Source organism: Malus sylvestris, chromosome 15 (assembly GCF_916048215.2).
Source record: "Malus sylvestris chromosome 15, drMalSylv7.2, whole genome shotgun sequence".
In the NCBI taxonomy this organism is placed as follows: domain Eukaryota; kingdom Viridiplantae; phylum Streptophyta; class Magnoliopsida; order Rosales; family Rosaceae; genus Malus; species Malus sylvestris.
The window spans coordinates 46,069,967-46,087,641 of record NC_062274.1 but is presented as its reverse complement, the minus strand read 5'-3'; the positions used below and the strand labels follow the sequence as shown (position 1 = coordinate 46,087,641).

General features: G+C 37.2%; 1 long non-coding RNA gene and 1 pseudogene across 1 annotated transcript in view; both read left to right on the top strand.

Moving 5' to 3' along the window:
* Nucleotides 1-578: 578 nt before the first annotated feature.
* Nucleotides 579-7,600, top strand: LOC126603021 (protein DETOXIFICATION 27-like; annotated as a pseudogene).
* A 1,104-nt stretch (nt 7,601-8,704) lies between these two features.
* Nucleotides 8,705-17,675, top strand: part of LOC126602203 (uncharacterized) — a 66,717-nt gene continuing 57,746 nt past the window's right edge. Inside the window, exon 1 of the long non-coding RNA XR_007616024.1 lies at nt 8,705-9,138. This is a non-coding gene — a long non-coding RNA (uncharacterized LOC126602203). The remainder of the gene's footprint in view (nt 9,139-17,675) is intronic.

The window sequence follows — 17,675 nt, the reverse complement described above, 5'->3', positions numbered from 1 at the left end:
TTCTATAAATGCTTCGATTAAGGTGATATTTGAGTTAAAGTATGAGTGACTATAATTGAGATAAGATGGGAAAAATCGGTTAAGTTGGTTTGAACATGTAAAACGAAGCCCTATACATGCTCAAGTTAAAAAATACGATTATGAGACAGAAGATTAGGGCAAAAGTGGTAAAGGAAGACATAGGAAGATTTGAAAAGAGAATTTTAAAAAAGGCATTGAGTCTTGGAGTAAACAGAAAACTTGACAGAAAATTGAGCGCAGTGTTGTTCTAAAATGCATACAACCGGCTGATTTTACTTAATTTGACAAGATTTTGTTGTTGTTCTTGTAAGAGAAAAAGTTCCAACTGATTAACCGACCTATTTCTTCTCCACCACTTCAGAAACTTATATTTTCAAAATGTTTCAAATTGTTACATCACGACAAAGCAAACTCACCGATTTCTTCTTCACCGCTTCAACAACTTCGTTTTAAAAAGTTCCTAATTGCACCACAAAGCAAACTCGCTCTCTCTCTCTCTCTCTCTAAACCAATATAGGAAGTAAGCAAATATAAGAGTACTGTTTCTTATTTCTCGAATGGGAAACAGAAACAGTGAGGAAGATGGTCTTACTCCATCCCTACTACCAGAGCGGCAGAGCCATTACCCCAAAACAGTGCCGCCAATGACAAAGATCAGAAAACAGACCTTTCACTCAGGGTCTGGTTAGAGACTAAGAAGCTATGGCAAACAGTGGGTCTCACAATCTTCAGCAGGGTGGCTACTTTCTCCATGAACGTCATTACCCAAGCCTTACTCCTTGGCGAGGTTGAACTAACTTCGGTTTCCATTGAAGTCACTGTGGTCATTGGCTTCAATTTCGGCCTCTAGCTACGTAATAATTAATGTACTACTACTAATTAACCGCTCTTTCTTTCACTGAAACTTCTCCCGGTATGTTATATTGTCAAATTATTAATTTTAACAGCATTTTACTTCAACATATGAATGTTAGATATCTTGCTAGAGCACATTAGTTGACTTTTAGGGCTCGTTAATCTGGAGCGTATGATTAAATTGGAATGGTAACTCTATAATCGCATGTTGAGGGGAGAAATTAAAAAGTTATGACCAACTTGAGAGGGTAGAAGATGGTTTAGGAAATTTATGTATTTCAATTCTCTCCAGAATGGTAGGATTAGAAGGTAAAGCTTTCTTCATGTCTAATCCTCATATAATATCCTTTAAATAAAAAATCATTCACCTTCCCCTTCGATTTGCCTTGAAATTGGAGAGTTACCAATTCCTATCCAATCATACTTACCAAACGAGACCTAATTGTCTTATAATTAATTTTCTTATAATTGGCCATATGATCAGTTGGGAATGGCAAGTGCACTGGAAACACTTTGTGGGCAGGCATTTGGAGCAAAAAGGTACCATGTGCTTGGAGTACACTTGCAAAGGTCATGGATGGTGTTATTTCTCTGCTGTATTGCACTTTTGCCGGTTTACATATTCGTCACTCCGATTCTGAAACTGTAGGGACAGAGCGATGATGTGGCGGCGCTGTCAGGAGTGGTGTCTCTGTGGCTCATACCCTTTCACTTCAGCTTTGCGTTTTACTTCCCGTTGACGAGGTTCTTGCAAAGCCAGCTTCAGAATATTGTTATTGCTTGGGTCAGTTTAGTGGCTTTATTGATCAATATATTCACGAGTTGGCTTTTCGTCTACCTGTTGGATTTTGGTGTTTTTGGTGCTGTTATTGCTTTGGATATTTTTTGGTGGGTTTTGGCTTTGGGGCTCTATATGTATGCTACTTGTGGTTGGTGTTCACAGACTTGGACTGGTTTCTCTACGCAACCCTTTTCTGGGCTCTGGGAATTTATCAAACTTTCGGTTGCTTCTGGCGTTATGCTTTGTTACATGTTTAATTCGTCCCGACATGCATATGATTTTCGGTTTTTTAATTTGATTTTTGCGTTTTATGTTGATTTTCTATAGGTTGATTGTGTTAACAATGATTTATGCAGTTTGGAGTACTGGTATTACAGGATACTGATATTGATAACTGGTTATTTGAAAAATGCCACCATTGTCTAGTATGCGATTCCATGTTTTGTTAAATTCCAATTCTCCTTAATTTGTACATATCAAAGTTAACTAATACTTAGACTTACTTCATTAACTTTCTGGTTGTAATTCCAATTTGGAACTTAACCCTAATAACTTTAATTAAAAAATTTGATAAAGATATCCACATGTTTAGTAGGTGACCTGGTTTTAAAGATAGTATTGTGAAAGTAGCTGGAAAGTACGATTATCTAAATTGTTGTTGAGAATTTCAGAAATCGAGGAAATTAGATTGGGAAGTGTTAAACCATGAGCTTTTCTACCCAGGGTGGTTATTTGGCATCGCTAAGCACCTAAAAAAGAATTGGAATTTATTAGGAGCCTGTAGCGCAAGTGGTTAATAGTGTTTACTGTTGCGCTTAAGGTTATGTAGAGAAAATAAAATTTTAGACCATTCCCAAAACACAGTTTAAAGACCAAAGTTGAAAACCTACAAAACTTTAGGGTGAAAAATTAACCATATGTAAACTTAAATTGTTCATGTGGTCCAATCATAGTGAATAGGGTGTTGGCTTAAATTCTACCCTTGCGTCCCATGTTCAAATGTTTCCCTCCTCTAAATTAATGTAACAGTTTGGAATCCTCCGCCTCCCTTTAATAATAATATAAAAGAAAAACTATTTTAGCTAATCATGTTTATGATTGGGTCTAAATTCTGCAGCATGACTATTAATGGGTGGGAGATCATGATTCCTCTAGCCTTCTTGGCTGGAACGGGGTATCATTTCTAATCTCTTTCCAAATTAATCTCACTTCTATAATGGCACTAAAAATATAGAGGCAATAAGTAATGAAATCAACAGTTGTTTGTACGTAGTAGAGAAATTTGACACAGTAAAAACACTAGCAGTCCTCTGAAAATTTATATTATGAATTGGCAGAGTAAGAGTTGCAAATGAACTAGGAGCTGGAAACTGGAAGGCAGCAAAGTTTGCAACGAAGGTTTCTGTAATTGAATCGACCATGGTTGGTGTCTTATTTTGTGTATTATTAATCGCACTCCACGACAAGATCGCATACATATTCACCACCAGCAGTGATGTCGTTGAAGCAGTTAATTACATGTCTTACCTCTTGGCCGTTACAATTCTACTTAATAGCATTCAACCAGTTTTATCAGGTTTGTTCTACGACCAATTTTGGACCATTTAATTTACCACCTTAACCATAAAAGTGAGCGTCATCCAAGGGAGGATTTGGTAGCATCTAGCCCTGTTAGATTGCCTACGTACTTTATGCCAATGCACATGGATCAAACCGCTGTAGTTCTTAGTAGCCTCCTAACCGCTATAGTTCTTAGTCGCCTCCTAATCCTAGGACTAAGGTGATACCCTAGAGGCTAAACTAAGAGAGAAAAAGATTACTGAGAGTGGAGAGCATTATATCTCCTCTCTAGAGCTAAGAGAATTGTTTTTGTTGGTATATTCTCTCCTTTCCTGAAGCCCTCATTATATAGTGGCTAGGAGGGAAGAGAGAAAGAGAAATGGTCAATATGGGACAAATACCACATATTGATAACACACCCTAAATTGGGTGTATAAATCCTACATCTCCTACTCACCATATGTGAGAACTATTGTAAGCTAAATGAATACTCAAAGTCGTTACTTTGCTCATTCAATTACTTTAGGGTTTTACGGACTAATTGTTGGCTGTAAACTTTCAACAAATGTCTCCCACTAGGTTGGAAGAGGTCAATTGTGCCTACACCACCTTAAATGGCGTGTGACATTACCCAAAATTTCCGAAAATTCCTTTCCAAGTGATTGGAATCCTACTCACAATTTCATGGTTTTCCAAGAAGAGTATAATAGACTATGTTCTTTTGATGTACATATAAAGTTGTTAAACCAAGGCTTTACGACAATGTACAATTAAAGAATAATTGTCCTTCATTGGTAGGAAAAAATAATAAGGTTTTTTTTTTTTTTTTTTTTTTTAAAGGAAAAACATGGAAGCATCTACTTAATGCTCTCAAATAAAATTGCAATTTTAGTGAATTAGCACACTAATTTGAGCTAGATTTGAATAGCACTTCCATGAGGCTTTTTCAAAACTTAATGTCAAAGTACTGTTGATCACTTCGCGAGTGGGTTGAGTAATAACCTATCTCTAACCATTTTGATCAACTAACTTTTAGCATTCTATATTTAAAGAAAAAAAACACATTTAATGCAAGTTGAGGAATAGTGTCATCTTAAAATTATAAAGTATTTTTAACTTCTCAAATATTGGTGCATCGAAAAGGACATATATTCCAAAAACATTGCTCAATTATGAAATGTTGAAGAAACGTTCTAAGCCAAACTAAGGAATGAGAACTCATTCACAATCTCCTTACATATATTTCCCAACAGATCGATCAATCGCTTAGTACTTCAAGGAATAGAATTAGATAACTAAGTTATCTTATCTTTATTTAAGTTCTCACCCCATATGCCAAAATTGCTTTGAGTACAACTAGAAAAGAAGTACGAGCCAAAGTTGTACCATGTATACTTCATTAAGTAGAGAGTTAAAATTGAAGATTTTAGTAGTACTCACTCAACCAATGTGAGTGAGATGTCTTCTCTTCAACATTAATAGCACCAACTATGCTTGAGCAATTTTATCCTTCTCTCTCTCTTGACTTTTTTAATTGGACTACTTTGAGCATATGCCACCTAGGGCACTTCCTTAACTTTTGAGCTAATTCTTGATGAGAATACTCATCAAGATCTCGGTTCTCTTAAGGGTCAAAGTGTATCCAATTTCTAGGAGCATTAGAGTCATTCGATTATAACCAACATTACACTTTTGGTGGAGCCTTTTGCTCTAATTACATGAGAAGTGCTTATCTACTTAAGCATTAAAAATATATTTTGCAACTCTCGATAATTTAAGCCATATCATTATGCACAAAAATAATATATAAACATTCATACACACACACACACACACATACACACATTAACAACACATTTTTCTTATTTGTTTCGCAAGTCTTAATTAAGAAATATGAATCCTATAAATTACGATAAAAAAATCTGCTAAGTCGCTCGTAATTACCACCCAATATTATAGGTTGAGTTCATAGTTTTAATTTTCTTGGAAACAAATATTTATTTTTGAAAAAATCCATCCAGACATTTTTCCATACACATTTCCATTTTGTTTTTCATGCTAGATCCAATTGAGCGCAAGAAAATAAAATTATGGGCAAAGGCTTAAACAATCATATAGTACTCATGCATATAATAGGCCTTTCAATGGGAAATTTGAGTTTTAGACAATGGGCTCAACAAGTGGGCCTTCATAAGTGTGGCCAAGTCAAACTCAGTAAGGGTGGCAGCGCTAAGCTTTTAAAAACTGACCCTTTTTTACACCCAAAGTCTCCTTAAAGATTTTGTCCTAGATACCACATCAAGTAAGAGGTGACCATTAGTGATCCCCAATCCATGTTTAATGAACATCCTAAATGTGAATCATTTTCCTGAATGACATGCTTATAATAAGCCCAACAACAATATTCAATTATTCATAATTAAATAATGAAGAATAAAAAATCATATATAAATTACTCAAAAGATAATCACTTAGATAAAAATCATATATAAATTACTCAGAAGATAATCACTTAGATAATCAATTTAAAATAATTGATAAGGAGATAATCACTTAAATAATCAATCCACATTAATTAAAGAGATAACAGAAGACAATCTCTTAGTAATTCTAATTTTAATTTGATAATCAGGATAATATGAAAATCAAATCACCTAATTAGAATTAATATCATGAAATAATATTCTACAAAATTTTTTTTTTCTCCATTTAAATGCTCAAGTCTCAAAATGAGCAATTAAAATGATATAATATCCCGTTTAAAATACTCAATCGAGAGTGTAATTTAAGCTGACACAATATCTCAAAATATTAGAGATTGTCTTCCTTGAAGAAATCTGAATATCTCAAAATATTAGAGATTGTCTTCCTTGAAGAAATCTGAAAATCCCAGATTTTCAATTTCATAAGGCCAAGTTCCCAAGACCGTATCTCACTCGATATGCATCCATTTAATGCGTATCTTATACCACTAAAGCCCAGATTATGAGCTACAACTTCTATTTCAGGAACAAATTCTAAAAACTGACTCTAATAGCACGAAAAAGATCTCCCAGATCTGAATATAAAATCACGTTTTCTTCAATATTTCTGTAGATATCCCAGATTTCACAGATTTGCTAAGGCATGTTTGCGAAGCCATATCTTCTTCAATACTCGTCCAAATGACGTGTATTTTATATGGTTTTGAAGCTTATATGGCTGACTACAAACCCCAAGAAAAAATACAGAAAAATCAGCTCCATGTATCCTAAATTCAGCCCACAAAACGGCTGAAAAAAAAAAAAAAAACTGAAATTTTAAAGAAATCACAAAACTAGGGTTTGTGAGTTCTCTCAAACCGTGGCACATATTTGCAAAAAGTTTTGCGGGAATGATTCTCACACATAGGATAACATATTTCTCAAAAGAAATCCTCAAAAAAGGCAACAAATCAAAACGTGATTTTTTTCGGGTTTATGCAACCATGGTGGATACTGTGGTTCTCACAATTTACATCAAATTGAAAGGTGAGGAACGAGCCCTATGGCTCTGATACCACTGTTGGAAATTTGTAGTAATAATATAAGGAATTTGATATAGGACATACCTTACGGAATTAATGAATTCTGGATCACACCGTCGTAGTTCTTAATAGCCTCCTACTCCTAGGGCCAAGGTGATACCCTAGAGGCTAAACTAAGAAAGAAAAAGATTACTGAGAGTGGAGAGCATTATCTCTCCTATCTAGAGCTAAGAGAATTGTTTTTGTTGGTATCTGTTCTCCTTTCCCAAATCCCTCCTTATATAGTGGCCAGGAGGGAAGAGAGAAAGGGAAATGATCATTGTGGGACAAATACCACATATCGATAACACACCCTAATTGGGTGTATAAATCCTACATTTTGCAAGGATTAATGACATTATCTTGGCATTTTTTTTGTTTAATATATGATGTAAAACAGGGTATTTGGGGTGGGATGATCATTGGTGGAACCGGTATGCAAACATTGATATTAGCCATCATCACAATTCAACGTGATTGGGAAAAGGAGGTATGTTAATTAAACATAATGATTACGATTATTATATCTTTTTGTTTTCTTATATATTTACTTGTTCCCCCTTTCAAACCCTAAATTTGAATTACTCGTTCTTGTACAAATTTGTTGCTTGGACTTCGCAGGCTGAGAAAGCCACCCTGCGTGTATCGAAATGGTCAACCCAAAACCAGACGAACATTTAGAGGAGGAAGCGCGTCAGCTGCAAGCTTGTGAATTATGCATGTATTTTGTGCACCATTTCTGATGCCCATCGCCTTGCCCGATTTACTCTTCAAATTGGTGATGTTAGTATCTAGTTCGAAGAACCCTGTAATGTAATTGGTGGTAATGACTCGTGCTTGTTATTATGGGCATAGGATGCTTGTTATTATGGGCATCGGGCCTTTTAGGACCATCATCTTGGTCCATGAATATATGTGAATATTTTATTTAAAAAAAATTAATTTAAAGTTTTTGTAGGTGACATACTGGTCGGGTTTGCAACAATCTTTCTTCTCAAATTCCATATGCTAGAATGTTTTCTCATACAAATGTGTCCCTTGAGGCACACATAAGAGGACGTTTATTTAGAAAAACAAATGCAACTGGTGAGCATTGTTCAATGATGAGATGCAAATATAAAGGACTCGACAAATAACAATCATTCAAAAAGAATATATATAACATAGCACGTATTGTCTAATTAGGACATTACATTAATATAATTTAGCGGGAAGGCGTGGACGCCGTGGAGTGAGAAGGACTTCATATAAGGCACCCATATGGTTGGCTAATCCCGCTGTCTCATGCAAGTCATCCGTTGGAGTTTCGATTTCAAACCCACGCAATAAAGAAGCGAGTGTAAATTCTATAACCTTTTGGGCAAGTGAAATTGCAGGGCACATTCTTCTACCACTGCCAAATAGTAATATTCTGTAACCTTGCAGGGCACATTCTGTAACCAAATGGTAACATTCTGTAATCTTGCAGGGCACATTCTTCTACCACTGCCAAATTGCAGGGCAAGTTAGATTGCAGGCTGCCAGGGCACATTCTGTAACCTTGTGGGTTGTGAGAAATCGTTCTGGCTTGAATTCTTTTGGCTTTGACCATACCTTTGGGTCTGTATGAATCTTTGAAATGTTAACCAACAGGCGTGTGCCTGCTAGGACGTGTTAGTCACCTACCATGCAATATTCAGTGGATAGGTATGGTATTGCAAGTGGTGCAGCAGGGTGCAATCATATTAATTCTTTGATAACAGCTTGAAGATAGACCAAGTTGTCTGTGTCTGATTCCTTCACTTGTCTGCCTTTACCAACATTTTCGTCTAGTTCTTCATGGACCTGTAAGCATAATATGCATAATCATAATAGAGTGCTATCGAAAACAACAAAGCCATTAACCCACGCTCGACTAATTGTTGGAATTTTTGGATCGCTGGGCCGGCCCCACTCTAACGACACCGATACTGTCTCCACTTAACCACCTGCACAATCCTCAGGTGTGGGGTTTTACCACAAAAGGCCTCGGTATTAGTTAGAGTGGGGTAATACTATTTAAACCCCTTTGGTTTTCTTCACCCCACCGATGTGGGACAGTTTAACACTCCCCCTCACGTGTAACCTCATTTAGTGGTTCACACGTGAAGATCCACATCGGTGATTGAAACTCAGAGGTTGGCTCACGTTGGGCCCACTTGTTTTCAATTGGAACTCAGCGGTTGTCTCTATATTAAGAGCTCAGACTTGTTTCCTTCCGGGTGGTGACAAGCTCGTTGGCTTGCACGGGCCCGCAACCGTGGGCTCTGATACCATGTTGGAATTTTTGGATCGCTGGGCCGGCCCCACTCTAACGACACCGATACTGTCCCCACTTAACCACCTGCACAATCCTCAGGTGTGGGGTTTTACCACAAAAGGCCTCGGTATTAGTTAGAGTGGGGTAATACTATTTAAACCCCTTAGGTTTTCTTCACCCCACCGATGTGGGACAGTTTAACACTAATCAGTTCATATAGTCAGAAATTACCCAGAAACACATACTTGCAGAAGTAGACATGATGCATGTCTGCAGAATTGGCCTTCTCTTCTCTAAGTTTCGACAGAGTTCTATTCCCAATAGGACGAGCGTAATGAACAGAGTTTAAACCGAGAAGAGAGGCCAAGACATGTTTTAGTGGGATTATAATGCTCCTCCTATCACGGTAGCAGTTATAACCTTCCTTTTATTTCGAAATTGAGTTCATCAGATTTTCCCTCCATAGATAATGTTCAATATTAGCTTTAACATTACTAAGTCGAATACCAATGTCAGTCCATTCAATTATATGTCTACATATATATCCTTAAGTGATAGATTGTTCTTACTCACACATTATGGAGAACTCTTACATCCTCCCACCATATGAGTATGATCAAGCTATTCACATATAAGTTGTTGGTATACTATGGGTCCAGCCCATGATGAAGGACATTAAAGGTCCAGCCCATTATAAAGGACCGATGCTAGAAAATTCTAGCATGCAAAGTATGATGGCTAGTTTAGAATTATCTAAGCTAGAGGTTTGTAGAATATATTAGAAACTAGAAACTAGTTTTAGTTTGTAGAAAGAACTAGAAACTAGTAGAATGCCAAGCCCTCACCTATACATATGAGTGTGATGTTGTAGTGATGAAACCAATCAAGAAAGAAGAAAGTAGAAAAGGATCAAGTCCAAAGCTAGAGTTCCACTCCAAGAGTGAGAGTGAGAGTGTTCCACTACACATTTTGTGAGTGAAATTTAGAGTGATAGAAAGTGTGTGTTATACTTTCTTGTATCCATCAAGCCTTGACTTTGGCTTGGTAAGACTACTCTTGTTGTACTCATCATTTTCATATAGTGAAGATTGATTGTTGTTCTGTGGACGTAACCATAAATTGCCGAACCACGTAAATTTTTGATGTTCATTTTCTACTTTACTTTGTGCATTCTCTATCTTGTAGTACTGACATTCCTAACATAAGTTTCATTCAAGTAAAGGGGATCTCTGACTGACATTAGAACAACCTGACTTTTGAAACTAACTATAATGATTTACCAATTCGAACTTTAGAACAGTTGATACAAGCTATATTCATCTATATTCTAAAATCACAAACTGATCTCATCAATTATAAAGTTGTAAACTGGACAGCTTAAGATGGAAGCTTATTGGTACCATTATTGCTCCCACGTGTCTTTTGGTCCCATGAAGTTAAACAACATACTTCATATCATTACTTGCAAAGATTAACATGACTAGTGAGAACAACTAATCAGAACTTCACTTGTTTTGTATACAAGAGAACAATATGAGACTCAATCCAAACAACAACATAATAGACAAAATAGATTTGAATTAAAAAAAAAAGAAAAAGAAAAACCAAAGTACCTTGCTCTCACATTCAAAGTAGAACGAATGAAGGTTGGAGTCCGATTCTCGCAACATGCCTTTTGAGCTTCCTGACCCCAAAATAATAAGAAGATCCTGGTAAATACAACAAAAATATTGCCGACTAAACCTTTGTGATCAAGTACGTTCTCTTGATTTGAACCAAAACCAATTCTATCAATCTTGTGTGGCTAACTATCGATCTGACTTCAGACTTCTATTTTCAAGAAAGCCATGAATGGGGTGATGTGAAGCACCGTGTGGTCGTCGGGGTTCACATGGGATACTTGCTTCGATGCTGTGAAAAAAATTAAGGTTTCATCGTAAACCAATTGATAATATAGGGAGTAGCTCAATTACTTATAAGCTCATGCAAGCCCTTGTCTTATTAATATGTAGGATTCATTCTCAACACTATTTGAATTTGAGTATAAAATGACACGTTGTAACCAAAACAAAAAAATAAAAAATAAAATAAAATAAAATAATAGATGGCTTTTCTTTTGTATGATCGAAGAAGAAACAGCGCTAATTTCCTCAGTTTGTTTTCATGCCTTTCAATTGGGACCTGACAAAGATGTATATTGATTGCATTCACGTTTTAAGTTTGCACGCAGCTCTCGATATCGCATGCCAAAACGTTTTGAAAGTTGTTGACGAGCTTTAATTTGAATGTAACATGAAGTTAAAAGGACTGATCGATATCGAATATATTCGGATCCGATTCTTTTATGATGCATGGCAGCATTTCCTCCACTTGTTCTATTTGAATCAACAACCCAAATGTACGTCGTCCTCTCTTCCACGTACTACAGTTATACTTGTACGTAGGGTGCTTGGGTAATAAATATTTTAGCTTGATACCGCGCTAATCTATAACAACCATCCGAGGGCTCGGCCTCGACCCAAATTTAAAGAATGCCTATCACACAGACGACTAAACCCTAGAATCTCTCGCTTCCTTAAATCACGAGGAATGCATCACCAGAGACATGTTGATGTCACCACAACAATTGTGCGATGCGTCGTAAATCACAACGGAAGGCAACCAACCACAAAATGCAGTTATTATCAACATCAATTGACCAATAACCCCATCTTACAACAATATGATCAAGGTTGCTCCCCCCTAGTTGCCTATAAATAGAGCCAGAGCCCTTCAAGCTCAAGACCTTCATCAATTTCAATCCCTACGACTATATATACCTAAAGTAATTCTTCAATCAACCCAACTGCTTTTCAGCACAAACCAATTGCTTGTCAGCAAAATCTCTCTGTTCTTCATTTACCAACCCAAGCTTTCTTCGAAGCATACACTGCCTACAATCTCTGAGATCTAAAACTTTTATAGTTTTGTTACCCCATGGTATGATTTTGTTGACATAATATTCGAACCACCTTTCTCACCTTTCTAAGGCAATGTTCCCTACTCAGTCTAGTCCAATACTAGTGACCTCGATCGATTCTTCTAGCATTATCTTGTCCTACATGGCCTGAATCATGCTAGAGTATATTGATTTTTTTACATCTTCAAGTTTATTTACCTTTCAATTCATGTTGATTGGCTTATCAACCCATAAACACTTTTGTAAACATTTGTAGTCTTGATTTCCTCATGAAATGATGACATTTAGTTCTTGTTTCTATTTCTAACTCTACTTTCATTTTCCGTATAACTTAGGCAAACAGTTATTTCGCATTGAATTCTAAGTCCTCGTTTGCTCGAGGCATAACAAAGAACTAACCAAACAAATGTTCCATTCGGTGCATAATTTTTTGGTTAAGAAGTAAGATCTACGCATAAACACACATAACTTTACACATACTACTGTCTGTCGGCAGCCTCCACTAATGGCACACCTATTTTCTCTTTCTCTTAAGCCATCTCGTGACATTGAGACAAAAAATGCAACTCTCAGGACACATGCGTATTGAACCCAGTCAGAGTTTGTTTGAGTTTTGACACCAGCATAAGGCATCTCCATTGCATCCCATAAAAGCATTGAGTTGCCCACTCAATTTGCTCATCGTTTTGTATGGAGCTCTCTTTGATTAGCCTTTAAGTTATCATGACACGCCCCGACCCTGGTATTCTCATATACCAGGGTAGGCACATGCTAGGCGACACCCGAGGGTGACGAAGCCATTTTAAACATGCATGCAAATAAAATATGTAGTTAGAAAGAAATTCACAAATGCAGAATTGTGTTTAGAGCATACAACTAATCAAGAATAATGTGAAAGAATCATTATGAAATAAATGGGATTACTAAGAAAGTGGGTCCTACATTAAGGAGACTCGGAGATGCCTAAGCGGAAGTGCCCTGACGCTGGGATAGGATGTCTCAATTCTAACTCCTAAGGAGGCACAAAACCAAAAGAGTGACTGGACCAAAGTTTATAATAATAATACTAATAATAAGAAAACCATTTTATTTATGAGCATACTAACCCCTTGTTTTGAAAACACATATATAATACTACATAGTAAGTTTTCTGAAAACTCTAGCATGCCATGAAAATCATTCGTAAAACATGTGTGTGTAAACCAATGCTCAGTAATGGTAATATAGCCGCCTAAGGCAAATCCATGATTCTTGTAAATTGAAACAATGGTAATATCGTCACCTGAAGGCAAATTCGTAAATATCGTTAATGATGTACTCTCTCTAAGGGTATCATAGTCGTCCGAAGGCAGTACCTGTCCATCACGATAAGGTGAAGTTGTATGACACTGAGTTACACTAGTGAAGAAACATGGTAGGCCCCATCACTCGAAGGTGAAGTTGTATGACTCTGGGTTACGCTAGAGAAAAAACATATAACATCACACACCGACACTAGTCGTGGCTAATGAAGTTGTCTATACTGGTTTTGCCAGTGAAGCTGGGGGTATGGCATAAATATCTCATTGCTCCTCAACTGTGTCCTACGGCCATAGACGTCTACATACTCGTGTTGTGTCGATGTGTTGTATGATAACCCACTAGATAAGCACCTAAAACATATCTTAAATCTCATATCAAATCCGGAGCTCAAAAGCTCAAAGCCTCATCATAACCATCATAAACCATATTCATAAATCCGTAAAATCATCATATGCATAAATCCAGTACTTCATAATGTTTCGTAAAACATAATTCGATAGATCATAAATATTTCGTAAAAACAATTTAAATAAATCATAATTTCTCCGTAAACCATAATTATAGAAATCCGTAAAACATATTATAAAATATAATCAATTTGTGAAATATAAAATGCATGCAAGCTTAATATTTTATAAAAACATGCAAATTGAGAAAGGGTCCACTCACAAATATTTTGTTGCTCGAGAGTCGCTCGAACTAGCGAAGACGGTGTCAGCTTCCACCGACACACCTAAACACAAATACGTACCATGTAGTAGAACTCTACTAAAATGATAGAATTTGGGAAAACAGACAGCAGATTCAGATTTCGCACGTCAAAAAACCTAAAGAAGGACTTCAGGTTCCCCCACACGCTGAGATAGGTTGTTAGAAAGTTCATCGGAAAAGTCGTTAGCACCGTCATGGTCACCACCATGGATGGCGAGGAAGCATAGTACCTTTGGCAGAGGCTCGTGTGCTCCACGCGCTCGTCATGATGCTCACCCACGCGTGGCTTACGTGCTGACAGTGGAATAGGGCTTGGGTTCAGGTTATTGAGCTTGATTGGATCCAATTGAGCTGGGCTGGTTATTGGGCTGAGTTACATGGCCCAAGGTTTGGGCTGGGTTATTAGGTTGGCCCAGTAGTTGGGTTGGGTTGGTTTTGGATTGGGTTTCTGGGTTATTAGGTTGGGCTTTGGGTTCACCGGTTGGGTCGACCCAGTCTCCTTCATGGGTTCGGCCATTGATTTTTGGACTAGTTCAGCTGGGATAAGTTCTCGAGCTCCGATGGAGCTCAATCTTCAACAATTCCACTCTAAAATTAAACCAAAATAAAGATGAACAAACAAGGGAGTTGAATCTACATTACCCAATAAAATGGGTGGAAGGAGAGGGCTGAGAACCATATGTAAAATCACGGCTATCGACGAAAAATTGAGGGTGGTCTCCCCGAGTTGATTTTTTGCCGAAAAGATTTGAGAACTCGCTGGAGTTCTCCATACTCTGTTTCTCCGGTTTGAGTGTGGCCTGAGGGTTTAATCCTAATTTCTGGTCTCGGGTAGGGAGATGGAACAAACTGGGGTTGATGGTGATGTGGCTTACCGCGAGGTGAACGGTGGTGGTGGTGCAGTGGTGCAACAAGAAGAGTGAGAAAGCTACGAGAATGTATGAGAGAAAGAGTATCACGGGAGAGAAAGGAGATGAAGAGTTCTAGAGAGGGAAATCACGGGAAGAAAACCCTAGAAATGGGGGACAATGTTTCCACATGTGACCACTCAAATGGTCCATGATAGAGAAATATCTCCAATTGTAAAATTACCAAAATACCCTTATCATTCTGAGTCTCGTAAAATCTTCGTTTTAGCTCCAAATTCAATTTCGTTTGTGCCCATGCATTCGTAGCGATGTGTACTACAAGAATACGCAAAGAAAACGAATCTCACATGACATGACAAGATGGTCCACAAAAGTCAACATTTTGCCTTGAGGTGCATTTTCATAAATTCACATTTTAAAATTAAAAACCGTAATATTTAGGGATGGGTTGTTACATATCACATGTAAATGTAAGTACCATATATTTACCCAAGCCTTTACTAAGTCCCTTGGTAAGGCTGAACTAGCGATTAATCTATTTGCATAATCAATAGATAATGGCACCACCAATTCCACCTCCGCCACCTCCTTTCATAAACCCAAAACCCCATCAATCCTGTAACCCAAAAAACTCTAAACCCCATCAAGATTTTAATTTGGACATTTGCGGCTTCGACTCTATAGGTTGTGACTTCGAATCAAAGATTTGTACAATTTTAACTCCGTTTTGTAGTGGCACCCTCACAAAACTGATAGATTCAGATGGCATCTCCCTCATCCTCATCTCGATGCAATGTTCCAGTTCTTAGACATCTTTATCGAGAAACCTTCACCCATAGTTGCAGTGAACCTTAAGGTTCCATGGAGTTTCTTGAAGGGATTTGACACCCCTTGTGTCTAAAACTTCTTTTGTTGCCGTACTTCGTCCATCTTCGCAAAGCTCCACCGTAATTGAATTTTGATTTGCTCCTGCAACCTTCTTTGAAAGGGCCATATATCAATTCAGATGTTGATACTTATCAAATTGGCCTCCACAAATGTTGTTTTAATTTTGTGGGCAAACTACTTGCCTTTGCTAATTCTCCCCTATGGAAACCTAATGATCTCAAAATTTGTCTAAATTCTATTTGGTCAATACAAAAAGAGTAGGCTACTATTCCAATGGGAAAATGATTCTTTGCTTTTCAGTTTCATCTATTGAGGACATGAATTGTGTTTGGGCACTGGGTATTGTGTTTCTCAAAACAGGTGTACTTCATCTATCTCAGTAGACTCCAGATTTCTCCCTTGCCACAAATAAGAACACGCATGCTCAATTATAGGTGCATTTTTGGGACTTAGGGCTTCAATTTTGGAAACCCAAAATGTTGTTTGAGATTGCCCAAGGAGTGGGACTACCCATCAAAGTCGACATTGTAACTTTAAACCATTCTATTGGATTATTTGCTCGAGTTTTCATTGATGTCGATCATGCTGTTACTCCACCAACTCAACTTAGGGTGAAGCAAGCTAATGATGAGGCTATATTAATTGACTAAGAATTTGAGAAATTTCCTGACATATGTTCTAGGAGTGGTAATATTGGACATATTCTACAAGTTGTAAAGTTTCTGATTATTCTATTTCTAAGTATGAACAACCCCCCACTCATGGTCACTCCAAGTCAAGGACCACTCATTGTCACCGGCAACCAAATACCAAGGGTTTTTTTTTTTCCTCAATAAGAGCCATTTGCTAGATAAGGTTGATATAGGAAAAGACGTAGTAATTGCTCATTCTCTAGTATCTAACTCTCAGGATGTGGGTAGGTTCTTTTTATGCCAAAGACCTTCCGCCTCTTAAGACTGATGCAGGAGTATTAACTATTGAACACCTTATTGTGGAAAAGCTTACAGTGGTGCTTGTTATTCCTCTGGCTAAGAATTTGTTTGCTGATTAGGTAGTGGGTGAACTAGGTGAACTAAATGTTAAACTTAATACTTTCATGCAAAGTTAAAAAACCACAATACTAACCTTGTGAAGACATTCTTCTAAGCATAGCGAGCACTGAGGCTGTAGCAAGCACACCAGAACACCTTGAACTAAGAGAGGGTCTTCTACACACTTACCATGACTGTATTACTCGAAACTATGGGGAGTTCTCTGAGTATATATTTCGGCGGTGTATTCAGGGAACTTCCCTTGGTATTTATACTACTACAACCCTAGTGCACATTCTCATAATCATGCACTAGAATTCCTTGTTGTACAAAGATACAATCTACCATCCAAATAGGATAGTATCAAGAGTCCTTATTCTCTAATTATAATCTGGTTATATACTTTACTTGGAGTCCAAGTTATAGCTTATAACTAAACCCTAATCGTACCAAAATTCCACATCAATCCTTATTAACTATATTGACCTATTAGTCGTTGGATTAGAGACTAACATCCAACATTCTCCCACTAGGGCAAATAGTTAATTTAAGAAAGAACTTTAATGAATTTGTAAGCATGATTCTTTATTAGCCAGTGGATTCAGTTTTGTTGTAAAGCTTCTTGCATGCTTCTGTCAAGAAAATGCTACTTACTCAAAACTATTAGAGACTATGAGCAAGAAAAGTGTCCATGAATTCTTATAATCACTGAATAAGCCTTTTACTGACATGAAGCGATTAATCATAGACTTGGTACAGAAGTGCATAACAAACCATGAGCCAAAAGCATCAACTCTATCATTTCCAAGTCCACTTAATCAGTCTTATACCTGACTGTCTAATGCTTCCTATGAAGCTTTCAAGCTATGAGAATAA